Here is a 12,899-nt window from a genome sequence, read left to right as displayed (position 1 = left end):
TCACCATTGGGTCCTCTAAATGGGTGCTGTCAAAATGAGAGTCCACAGAGCTGTTAAAAACATCATAATAATCCAGTAAATTAATATATATGACTCCAGTCCATCCGTTAATGTCTTGTGAAGTGAAAGCTGCGTGTTTGTAGGAAACAAATCCAGCAAGGCGTTCACTTTAAAGCATAAACTGTCACTTCTGTCAAAAACACCAGTCCGTAATCCATAATTATGCTTCCTTCAATGTAAAAGGCCATACACTGTTGTCCTCTCACCTCAAAATTCATATTTATTAAGAACTGTTTTGGACTGTTTTTGCTTGTAATCAGTGCTTAATATGTGTGTGTTTCTCTCCTGATTCAGACAACACTGCTTTTTCACTGGAGGACTCATATTTTAGCCAGAAGCAAAGGTTTGAGGTTACAAAAATCTTAATGATGGATTTGTTTCTTACAAACATATAGCATTTCACTTCACTAGATGTTAATCGATGGACTGGAGTTGTGTAGATGAGTGTTTGGACTCTCGTTCTGACGGCACCCATTCACTGCAGAGGATCCATTGGTGATGCAATTTTTATTTTCTCCAAATCTTTTCCAATTGAAAACAAACTGGAGGACCCAACGGTTTTCAATAAATGTACATTTTTGGGTGAACTACTCCTTAGCTCACTTGACTAACCTGAAACAACTTAAAGATGATGAATGACAAGTTTGTTTGAACTTGAGGGCATTGCTGACCGTTCTCGTCCTCTCTTATTAAACCACAAGAGACGAGTGCACATGAGAGAGCGCTCTTAAAGAGTGACAGAGCAAATGATTAACAGACCAAAACAGAGAACAAGAGGCGGAGTTGGACGAAGACCACGATCCGCCCCTCTGGACTCAAGGGACACATGAGCGTCTCACAGCTCAGAGGAAATTAGCACCGCTTTATAACTAGAAAAAAGGGCTCCGCCCACTCATTAACACCTTGTGTAAAATACCGGGCCGCTCCCCAGGGGAGCCACTTCAACTGATGGTGTGGTAGATAGCCATGAGAGACCCCAGAGGAGACTCTTTCCACTGGCCCGTCCTGCCTCTGAGAACCAGACCTTTGGGAGGTTCACTGGGACGTCCTTGTCCCAGAAGGAGGGGCATTTTAATTGAATACTCTTCCCCCTTGTCTAGTTATCTCAGAATAATGGTGGTCTTTATCAGTAAGTGATCATGTCTTTTTGTTGTGATGGGGCTCCTTTGAGATGCATCCAGGTTGAAGCTCCATATCCTCCGGTTTGGGGTCACTGGTGGGTAAAAAAGTGGATAGGGACTATGCCACAGTTAATTATAAAGGGAAAAGATGCCGTCAGAAATCCCTGATTGAATATGTACCACCAAGCCCACAGTTTCAAGAGCAAAAGCATTGGCATTTGAGATGAATGAATGGGCTTAATAGAACTAGAGTGTTTTGATGGTGTGTTGAATCTCTGGTGGGATGCACATGGGCCTGTGTGTCACATGACTATAGTATTCATGGGAAGCGGATGCGATTGATGATCTGACTAATCTCCAGTGGACGAATAAAACTCTAATTGAGCTGCACAGAACTTGATGTTGAGTCCACAACGGAATTGTTTAGAGTGTGGTTTATTTAAGGAATGAGATAAATGAGACATGGTCATGTGCATAGTTAAATATAATAGTGCATTTTGATTCAGAGCTACAATGAAGCTTATTTAGCACTTTATAAAATGACAGTTTTATCATCACTTTATCACCGGTTATGTCATTCCATAAGTGATATTTCTAGATTGTATTGGCTGTATTTATATAAACACTGAGCTCCGAAATTGACAAAAATCTCCACATATAAATAAAGTTGCGTATTTTTTAAAATTATCATTTATATTTGATTATTTATTTATTAACATTTTTATTTAAGGCTGTTTCAGTGAACATTTTTGTACTTTTTATTGTAACAATGTCTAAGTACCACAGCTACTATGCAGATTTTTGGAATTAACAAACATTTCAATTGTTTACATTTATAAACACCATTTATGGTGTTATTTTACTAAATATAATATTAAATAATGATATATTGTTTATCTAATAATATATAAAAACATAATATTTATGTATGTATTTATTTATTCATTTATCTGTCTATCATTAAATATTACTACAAATAAATCTAAGCATTTAATTTAAGGTGATTAGTAGTATTTTTGTAATTTTTTAAGCTCAGTGACCAAGTAAAATTGTTTTTTATAATTAATTAATATAATATTGTTTTGTATAATAATATATACAATAAATGTATTTATTTATCTGCCATTCATTAAATATCACTACAAATAAATCAATCTACACATTGTTTATGGGGATTTTTGTTATTTTTGGAGCTCAGTGTCAAAGTATCCATACTGTACATATATTTCATGCCTTTTAAACCCTTTGCTTAAAATAAAAATAAAAATCTAAATACTCATAGCTTTTAAATCTTGTTTGCATAAATTCAAGTATGGTCCTTCAAGATGATTTCCACCAGTTTTGCTCTTGATATAAAAGAGGAATTCCTGTGCAGATGTTTGACATGTAGCTGTATTCCTTTAGCTTGAAATGCTTCTCATGTCCTCCAGCTGATTGGATGGAGAGCGTGTGTGGGTGTGGATCAGTGATTGGTCTGGGAACTGCCCTCGGATCAGTCTTTCACAGTCCCTGTAGGGCCCCTTGGGGCCGGCAGACCAACCAATGACTTTTTCATTGGCTTTGATTCTTATCAGCCCTTCAGAATCATATTCCCAGGGTTCAGACACCCATGTATGCCTTGCTATGACCCTGACTGTCCTCACACCCTCAGAATCTGAACATTAGATAGGCTTTTTCTGAGCAGGCCATATCTGTGTTTTGTCGTGTTAAGCACCTACAGTATATGTTGAATCTTAATTCTTGTTATCACATCCCACTGTATTCATTTTTCATGTCAGGGATTAAAAAAAAAAAGTCCCTACATAAAAAAATACATTGTATTTTTTCCTTTAAGTCCCGACTAGCACGAGTGATTTGACAGTTTTTTCATAAACCTCAGTCCCTTCAATGCACTATTTTATTTTTTTCTGTTAATCCCTGTCTGCTGTGTTTTTTGACACTTCGTGAAACGCTCCACTGGATTTTTTTTTTTCTTTCCTTCTCTACCTTTACAGTTGTCATGGCAACAGAAGAGACGTCCACACTCACCATGAATCCTCTATTACATTCAGCCTTTTCAGAAGAATAGCACGCAAGTTCAGGTTTGTGTTTTTTTTTTAATTTTGTGGGTTTTTATATAAAATTTGTGTGATATAACATTGCATATATTCATAGATAGATTTTCACCTTACAACAAAGGTCTTTCTACTAAATATCACATTAAAATAAGCATTTTTGTTTGCTTCCTTGTTTAATACCCAATAAAAGACTTAAAGGTACCAAGACTGGTTACTCAATCCTCTGCTAAAAAGCAGATCAAGTTCATACAAGTCAAATAAAGTGACAGAACGTTACTCCATGAATGCGTCATTGCGAGGTGGTCGGGTCGAAGGGGTGTTTGAGCCAAAGAAACAAACGTATGAAGGTGAAATGGAGATGCGAATTAATAGTGTACCATGATCACAATGCGAAAGAACAGTCTAAAGGAACATCGTTACAGACACACGACATTATCCCGGTCTATGTACACGTTCTTGTACCTCCGCCACCATTTTTCTTGTATGCAAGTGGGATTGGACATATAATACCAAAAAACCATTTACGAAATGGCATTTTTTTTTCCAAACAGCATTTTGTTGCTATTGCCATTGATGCTAGTAATACTTAAAATAAAAGTCATAACTCGTTACAATACCCAGTATGTACATCCGTCTCAAAGATGTTGCACAAACTCAAAGCCGGGGCGTCCGTAATCAAGAGCATCATCATTTTTATCTTTTACGACTTCGAACTTTAAATCTAGTGAAGAACAACAGAAGTCATTGGTACAATGGAAGTCACTGGGGTCCAAAACGAGTAAAATTGGACCCCATTGACTGTCGGTCCAAGTTTTTTCTTCTAGGTTCCAATGAAGATAGAAACCCACATTTGGAACGACACAAGGGTGAGTAAATGATGCCAAAATGGTCATTTTTGGGTGGGTGAACTATTTATATTCTTGCTTCAACTGCTCTTTTTCGTTGTACAAGTCCAGCTGTTTCCAGTGACCTTCTTCACAGCGGTGTACCTAATGAGATGTGGGTACCATTCAATCAGTTTTCTTTCGTTTCCAGGTGGCGATCAACAACTCCTGCCTAAGTGTGGACTTAAAAATCTACCTGATGTTTTCCCCCGTACCAGCGTTTGACCGCGGAGGGCACCTTAGTGTCGAAGCGCGAAGAGAAGAGCTTAACAGAAAGTCATATGTAAGAATATGCTTGCACACGACATGAACATACGCTAGTTGAGGTCCATGAAGCATTGTGCCTTCTCAGTCCGTCAATCCCAAATCAGTCATCGCTGGGCGTTTCCGTCTATCGGGTGGCTGGAGTTATGCAGTCCCCTCGCCGAAGACCTGGATTCCACCGAAGAGTCCTGGTCTTCGGTTAAGCTCTCCGGACTGGCGTCACCGTCCAGCAGGCTCCCGCAGCTGGAGTTTGGGCTCAGCATCTCCTGAAGGAGGTCGTCCCGCACTAGGGTGGCATCACGGGCGGGGGTTTCGCCGCCCACCATGTCGTCCTGGTCGTTGAGGAGCTTGGCCAAGAAGTTGATGTACTTCATGGCCAAGCGGAGGATTTCGTTCTTGCTGAGCTTCTTGTCTGGAGGGTGGGTTGGGATGAGCTTGCGCAGCTCGGCGAAGGCACCGTTCACGTTCTGCTGCCGCCAGCGCTCGCGGCTGTTCGTGAAAATCCGTCGCACGACTTTGGGCTGTGAGCCTGCAGAGCAAAGAAAGTGTAAGTCAGGTTATACTCGTTCGCAATGGTTTGAGGTGTCAAAATCGGCTTTTTTAAATTCTTGTTCGTAACAAATCTGCGACGCGGCTGAGTGCTTTAACAGTGGTTTCCTTGTGAACACACCTAAGGTGTTCACTCACTTCTCACTGATAGATTAGCTCTTTATCTCCCTCTATTTAGCCAAGAATTAATTAACCTTTCTATTATCTATGGCATTTTACATTCAATTATTCAGGGCCATTTCTCATCCTAGACAGCTCTGTTGGAACAGGGCTATCAATGCTTCACTTTGCCTGATGCACCAGTGACTTCATATAATTACACTTAGTTAAATGGATTCCCAACCTCTTGAGTTAAGGAATAATTTAAAGGCGGCGAGGGTAGTGTTACCTTTGATGCTCTTCTGTATCGTATAAGAACATATTGTTTTGCACATTCGCCGTTTTCGTCTCATTAGAATCCTGCTTTTCTGTCTCAGCACTCGCAGCCAAACACATTGACTCATATTTGCATTTTTATAGGCAACTCGCAGCTATCTCTCCAGTGCATACACTGATTTCTTTTTTTTTCCAATTGGCAACTGTAACCACTTTCTCTCTCTCTCTCTCTCTCTCTCTCTCTCTCACACACACACACACACACACACACACACATCCCTGTTCAACGCACTCTGATTTTTAGGGATGCAAAGATATTGACATCATGGAAGTTGTCACATTAGCTAAATAATATATATATATTTTATTATTATTTGCAAGTGCAACTAATGTGATGGTCCTAGCTAAAAAATAAAAAAGCGTTATATTAAAGCGCATGAAATTTTTAAATGATTAATTCACAAATAATTTATTAGAAAATCACTGATTCATTAAAAAAGTGCCACAAAGTAATTGTAAAGAAAATAAGCAAATAAAGATATTAAGTTATCTTGTTATTTTTATCATATTCATCTTGTTTGCACTCTTCCATATTTTTTGCAAAATTACAATATATTTTCTCTTTTTACTAAATCTGGCTTGTTTGGCACATGATGTTGTTTTAAATGGAGAAAATGAGACCTATGATGGATGGCAAATCATGAGAAGGAGAAAAGCACAGCCAAAGAGTGGCTTACCATACTTAGAAAGATCTAAAATGCTCCTACCATCGCTGATTTCAACCTCATACGGTGCAGGTCTGCGTTTCACTCGACTGCTGGGATACATCCCATACTGATCCGCTTCTCCAGCAAAACCACTGAGGACAGACACACACGGAATTCAGGACATGCGATGGAAGCCGTTAGAAATAAAAAAAAGGATGTTTCCTAAAATGTTTCCATTCATCTGCTTCAAATGTCATTGAGCAAAACAGAAAATAGAATAGAAAAGAGTAGAAATAGCTTTGAAAAAATAATTAATTATATTTATCTGACATATTCCCACATAAAATGTCTTTAAAAATAAGAAAGCACCTAAATATGGAGAAATAGAATAGAATTAAAAAAGAGCATTTTAATGCATTATATTTATCTTTTACATATTCCAAGATAAAAAGCACTTACATTAAGGTGTTAGAATGCAATAGACAAAGCTTATATAAGAAAATAGATTTTAATGCATTGTATTACATATTCTAAGGTAAAGATTTCTTTAAAAATAAGAAAGAAATCACTGAGATACTTAAATTATAATGTAGAACAGAAAAAGCTTTGGGAAAGTGCATTAAAATACATTTTTATGCATTACATTTATCTTTAACATATTACATTGAGAAAACGAAGTGTTAACACAGCTATTTGATATAGCCTGGATATTGAAAAAAACATAGAATAGAAGTGAAAAAGAGTAGGGGCAAGATAGAATGTTTTTACACAAAACATTTCAATGAAATTATATTTAACATAGGCTATATGTGAGAAAACGAAAACTGATTAAAAAAAACAAGTAGGTGAATCTTTTACCCTTTTATATGTCGTTTATATAATTGTTTATTTTAATACATTATATTTTTGTGTCGTTTACATTTTAAAAGGCGTAATAAATAATTGCGAGTTAGTGTAGGCTCCCATAGCATTACAGTGTAGTCTAACAATCGTTTCAGTCGCGCTATCATAAAATCGTATTTTTCAATAAGACAGATTGTTGTATTGTATTACAGAGAAAATAGAAAAGCGAGAAATAATGGATAGTTCCAAATATTAAAAAGCGCAAAAAAATGTGGAATACAGATTCATTAAGCAATGTTTTTCATAAATGCATCTTAACTTTGCAACTCATTTTTAAATGTTAAATGAAATCCAATCTTTATTTTGATATCCACTCGGCACGGAGTCGGTTACCTGTTGATCGTGGCGAGCGGTGGGGTCATGTTGCTGTAGAGCATCGCTCGCGCCGGGACAGGGAAAGCGGGCGGACTCAACTGCACCATTCGAGTGTCGCTCAGCGGCTCTCTGGGAGGCAGCGGCAGTGGAATCGGTGGTCTGCACAGCTCGGTGGTCTGCACCTTAAGGCTGATGTCTGCCTTGAGCTCTCTGCCTTTTATATCCGCGCTCCCTCCTCTCCTGGACAGCTCGATCACCGCCACCTCCTTTTTTAGCTCGGTTTCCTTGGCAACACCATTGAGGACCCCGCGCTCCTCTGGGGGGTGATGATGATGATGATGCTCTCCCGTGTCCGCCGTCGTGCCTTCCTGTTTCTCGCGTGCGTCGCCCTCCGCGCTCGGGCTGAGCGGAAACTGCTCGGATTTCAGTTTTTCCATCATCCTTGAGTGAAAATCCAAAAAAAGCGCTTTTCCCAAAAAATCTTATATATATAGTGGTATCCAAAGGTAATTGTAATTCCCGAGCAGTCAATCCAGCGGCTGTTTGGCTTCTCAGCGGAGGTCACCTGTGAAAGAACACACCTTTAGGAACACTGATGGAACGCGTGCGTTATTACGCGCCGCGCGCATCTTCTGTGTGCCGGGCGCGAGCGTGATTGGAAACACTGACAGGGTACAGTAACACAACAGCTCGTGTCATGTGTGTCCCACTGACACATGCAAGGGCCTCATCAGTTTTAGGCGTTTGTTAATGCACCACTATGAGAGTAAACAGGCTAGCCAAGCTAGATTGCTTAATCTAGTAACCTAAAAAAAGACAAGTGATGCATTTCAAATAGTTTTGGATCTAATTTCTTTTATGATGTGTGTGTGGTGGTGTTTTTTTTGTCTCGACCTGACACTGGTCTGTCATATCATCATTCTGTTCATGGTATCTGGAGATAACCGGTGTCTTGGTTGGGAAAGAGCTTATCTTCTGCTAACATGTTCGACATTTTTAACAGAAAAAAAAATGCGTAATTATTACAGGACATATTCAATAACACCTTTATAGATTTGCGTGTTAAATCATATTCTTATACTTAAATGACCGACTTTGTTATTATTATGTTGTTGTTGTTGTGGTATTATTCTAACATTGCTCGTTACTATAATCTAAATCAATATAATTTCCTATAGCCTATTTCCATATTTTCATTCATATCAACCTATTTATTGTAGGAATGATGTAACTGTCAATATGGTGGCTTCATTTATTTGAATGCACTGTTTATTTCTTTTCATTTAAAAAAAAAATATCCAGGCATGGAGCTTAAACGAACAATTTTACGTGAGTAGTTGCGTCCATCATAGATATATAAAAACATATTTTAGTTTTTCTAAAATTGAAAGTTTGTTTAATGCCATTTCATCGTTTGTAAAAAAAAAAAAAAAAAGAATAAATAAAAATAAAGATTGATGCACGATAATATTCGTTTTATGTTGTTCTCATTCTCAGACAATCGAAATTTATTTTTCCATATGATCATTATTAATAGCCTATATCGTGCCCAATTATGCTCTTTTACATTCATCTCTTTCCGTTTACTGCGTAGCTATTTAATAATGTATCATCTTATATTTATATTATTATTATGCTCAGAGTTGCTTTAAAACCAGCTTTATTTAACAACAGAATCTGACGATGATGAAGGCAGGCTATTTGCACAGTCTCAAATAGATTCATAATAAAGACACGTGAGTGTCAACAAACTTGAGAAACAAATAAACCGTGTTTACCATATTTAGTAGCTAACAAATAATCCGACCGAGATGTGATTTTTTTTTTTTTTTTTTAGTTTTATAAATGTGAAATATCGATGAGACCCGTCCATTTATTGATGGTGTTATGAGGACTGTTGTTTTAAGCTCTAAACGGAAAAGAGCAGGCGGGAGGTTTTGTGTGAAAAATCGAATCGAATTTCGTAACTTTAGATTTAACGATGCGTCTAAAGCGCGCGCTAATTATAAAATAAATGGCAAATCGATGTGTGCATTCTGCAGGCTCAAAGGCCTATTTGCTCCAAGACCGAATACAATCAAATACAAATTATATAAATAATACTTGACCTCATATTAATCATCTGTCGTCGATAGAAAGCCTAATTATGAGCCGCGTAAGTATCAAAGGCGCGCAGAAACACCGATATTCTCGTCTTACCGTCGTCGGGCGGTGGATGTTAGTGTGTGCATGGAGCCATTTTGTGGAGGGTCATCCATGTCTGAGGTTTTAGATGCACTGAAGTGCTGTGTGGAACTGGAAGTGAGGTCTATATAATTCCACATCACGTCCAGCGCGCGCCTCTCTGTATGGGGAGCGGAACACGGACGCAATGTGGCCAGGCGAGATAAGAGCGCAGTGACGGCCACTGCGCGCTCGATAAGCCCCTAAACCCATTATTTATGAAATGATTCATTATTATTTTGCTTTTTATCGAGGGCAAATGCGAAGAGAAAAAAAATATAGACTTATGTTGTGAATGGATATGCATAAAAAATAACTCAGCAGATTGGTGGGGTGGGGGGCGAATGCGTAATATTGTTGAACTGCTTCAGGGCTCGATCAGAAATTAATTATGCGGCCAAAAGTAACACGTTTTCAGTGATATCGGCTGGGGATGTAGGGTTGAAAAGTACCATTAGCGGCAGTTTGTTTTACACATTTCGGCGTTTTCGGGCGTTCAGATTAAACTGGAAATCATGGAGCTTCATAACCCGCCCTCGCTGAGTAAAACATGTCAGACTGGGTAGAAAGGTAGACAGGCACAAATTGTGAATTCTATATCATTTCTGGCCAATCCAAAAATGCACAAAATAGCTAATCCCGATAGCCTATGTTAATTAGTTTAGGGGTGGTTGGACTTGATTCTTCAATTTTATTTTGTCTCATTTACCTTTTTGAAGTTACACACCTTTACAGATTGTATGTAATAATTAAGGGTGTGTGTGTGCGTGTGTGTGTGTGAACAATATCAGCATTTTTTTTTTATCTAGCAGAATTTGGCAATATTGTAAGCAAATGTCTGATATTTATATGTAGGCTCTTTCAATTATATATATATATATATATATATATATATATATATATATATATATATATATAGGCTACAATGTAGAGTACTGGATTTAACAAAGAAATATTTATGAGCCAAAATGTCAATATATGTGCATCCTTGATGTTCGACATACGTTTTTAGTAGCTATATAATGATAGACTATAAATAACGTAAGTTATCTGCTATATTTGTACCCCTATTTTTATATATTTCAGAAAAGAAAAAAGATATGCTACAGCTGCATCATACTTTGGTCACTCCAATGTTTTTTTCTCTACAGTTTCGTGCATGTTTACGTGTCCTACTGAAGATGTTTCAATGATGATGAAGATAATAGCCCATTAGTTCATCATCATCATCATCGTTGTTAACACATTTACTCCAGTATTAACACAGATAACTGTATTTGTCAACAATGGAGAGGGGTGTCAGGTAGCCATAGAGGAGAAGGCAGACAGTTGATAATATGTCTTCATGAATGAATGTATGAAATAGCCTACACGCAGGATAATATGTGGGAAATCAGCTCCATCATCGGAGAGCCTTTGATCTCGGGCCTTTGTTAGTTCCTTGCCACGGATTTGGAGTGATTTGGGAAGGATGCCCCCGCGAGACTCGCCAGAATTTGGTGTAAAGCTCAAAGGAGCACCTTGCGGAGTGCGATAAGACGGTATCAGTGAGCCAGCGACCCCGGGTTCATCCGTCAGACCGGGGTGAGAGCCACTGGGTGTGCAGACACTACTGCTGTTTGGCAGACACTGCCACCATGACAGCTTCCTCCTATGACAAGCTTTTCCCCACGTTTGCGCAATCCACTATAAATCCTCGCATTATTTCCAGGTGTTAATAATAAACACCAAGCCCGGGAACATTAAATTCACCCTTTCAAGATGCAGACCTAATCTCTCTTTCTCACGGTGGACTCAAATCGACCCTTCACACTTGAGGTATAGGCGAAGTTTTTCTGGAGTTCTTCAAACTTTTAAATGACTTAATGTTCGGAAACGTTCCCCATAAACCGGAAAAGGGTTGTTGTTCAGACTCGTGATGATCTCGTCACGATTCTCGGTCTCGAGGACGAGCTGGTCGTGTCTCTGAACACGCCGATGTCACGAGCAGCTTCCTGCAAACCTCCCTGACAGACAAACACAACTGAGTGAGAGACTCCTGGGTGTTTGGTTTGTTCGACACTGCACGAATCACGTCGTTAAATCATAATTTTAGTCACTGTATGGCTATAGCCCAAGAAAACGTGCTCGGCTACTGGTTAGTAAAATGTGCAAGGAATCAAAAATATATTTGGGTTTGCGCGAGACAAAAGTCCTACCGATTTGGCGCAGAACAGTATACTGACAGATCGTGTCAGTATCTTAAATACATTATAACTAGACACAGTCTGGATGAAGATAAATGTGAAACGCTTAGGCTTCAATAGCATTTGCTCTTGAGCAGTCTATTGATGAGATTTACCAGAACAGATCAGGCTTAAAATTGGGTAGCTACAATAACACGATGTTTGTTTTATTTCGTCATTCGTTTGTTTTTATTAAAGGCCGCAACAAAACTCAAAATTAGTACTAGGCTAGATTACAAAAAGACTAGATTAGACTAAACTGACAAAAGTAGTGGTCTAACTTGTAGCTAGTTCAGTTGGCTAAGTGAACTGGATAAATTAAGTAGCCGCTGTAAGTGAATTAAATGTTTTTGGTTCACTGAAAAGAAAGGGCGACTCGAAAGAGTCATTGGGAATCGAACCGGTTTTTGTTTTCTCCGAAATTTTGTTTTGTTTACATTTTTTTACTGGGTAAAATGAATTTTGTTTTCTCTGCAATTTTATTTTATTTTTATTTTTTTGACAGGGTAAAATGAACTGTCTCAAATGTTCATTTTGGCTTTGATTCACTATTAGAACCGGCTCATAAGAATCATTTGTTAAGGAATCGGATTGCCACTAGTCGCGCTGTAGGCCTAATGTTTAATGACTCACTGAAAAGAACCTGCTCGTAAGAGCCATTTGTTCATTTGATCGGGAACCGCGATGCCGCGGGTTTTATTCACTATAAAACCGGCTCATTATAAACAATCAAAAACAGAACAAGTTTAACCAAACTGAGAACTTGAGGCATGGGAGAATATTGGAGGAACATGTATAATGGTGACTACTCCCTCTAACGGTGTGGTTTGGTATTGGCAGCAGCGTGAGTTTTTAGAAAGTGCGTCTGCGCAAATGTTCTCAATGCAGCATCGCCCTCTTATGGTTAGACACTGCATGACATTACACTCATTGTTCACTACTGTAATGGTAGCTGCTCATGCTCTGTGAAAACAATGCAGTACTGTAATTATGCGCATGCTACAGGATATGCTTTTAAAATGGAAAACATTTACGATTAGCCCACGATTTGTTGGTAAAAATAAAAAAGGGGTTAAAACGTTAAAAAAAAAAATTTAAGGAGTGGTTGAGGAAGTTCTCTTACAAACAATGTATATTTTTTTACATTATACAGATCTGATATTCCTAATATAGCTTTATGATTATATAGCACTAATATGTTAGCAGTGGTGACATC

General features: G+C 38.3%; 1 pseudogene; it reads right to left on the bottom strand.

Moving 5' to 3' along the window:
* Window positions 1–3,257: 3,257 nt before the first annotated feature.
* LOC127988457 (T-cell acute lymphocytic leukemia protein 1 homolog) lies at window positions 3,258–9,589 on the bottom strand (annotated as a pseudogene).
* Window positions 9,590–12,899: the final 3,310 nt, after the last annotated feature.

Source organism: Carassius gibelio, chromosome B22, assembly GCF_023724105.1.
Source record: "Carassius gibelio isolate Cgi1373 ecotype wild population from Czech Republic chromosome B22, carGib1.2-hapl.c, whole genome shotgun sequence".
NCBI lineage: Eukaryota > Metazoa > Chordata > Actinopteri > Cypriniformes > Cyprinidae > Carassius > Carassius gibelio.
Note: the sequence above shows the minus strand (reverse complement) of the source record. Positions and strands in the feature narration are given on the sequence as shown.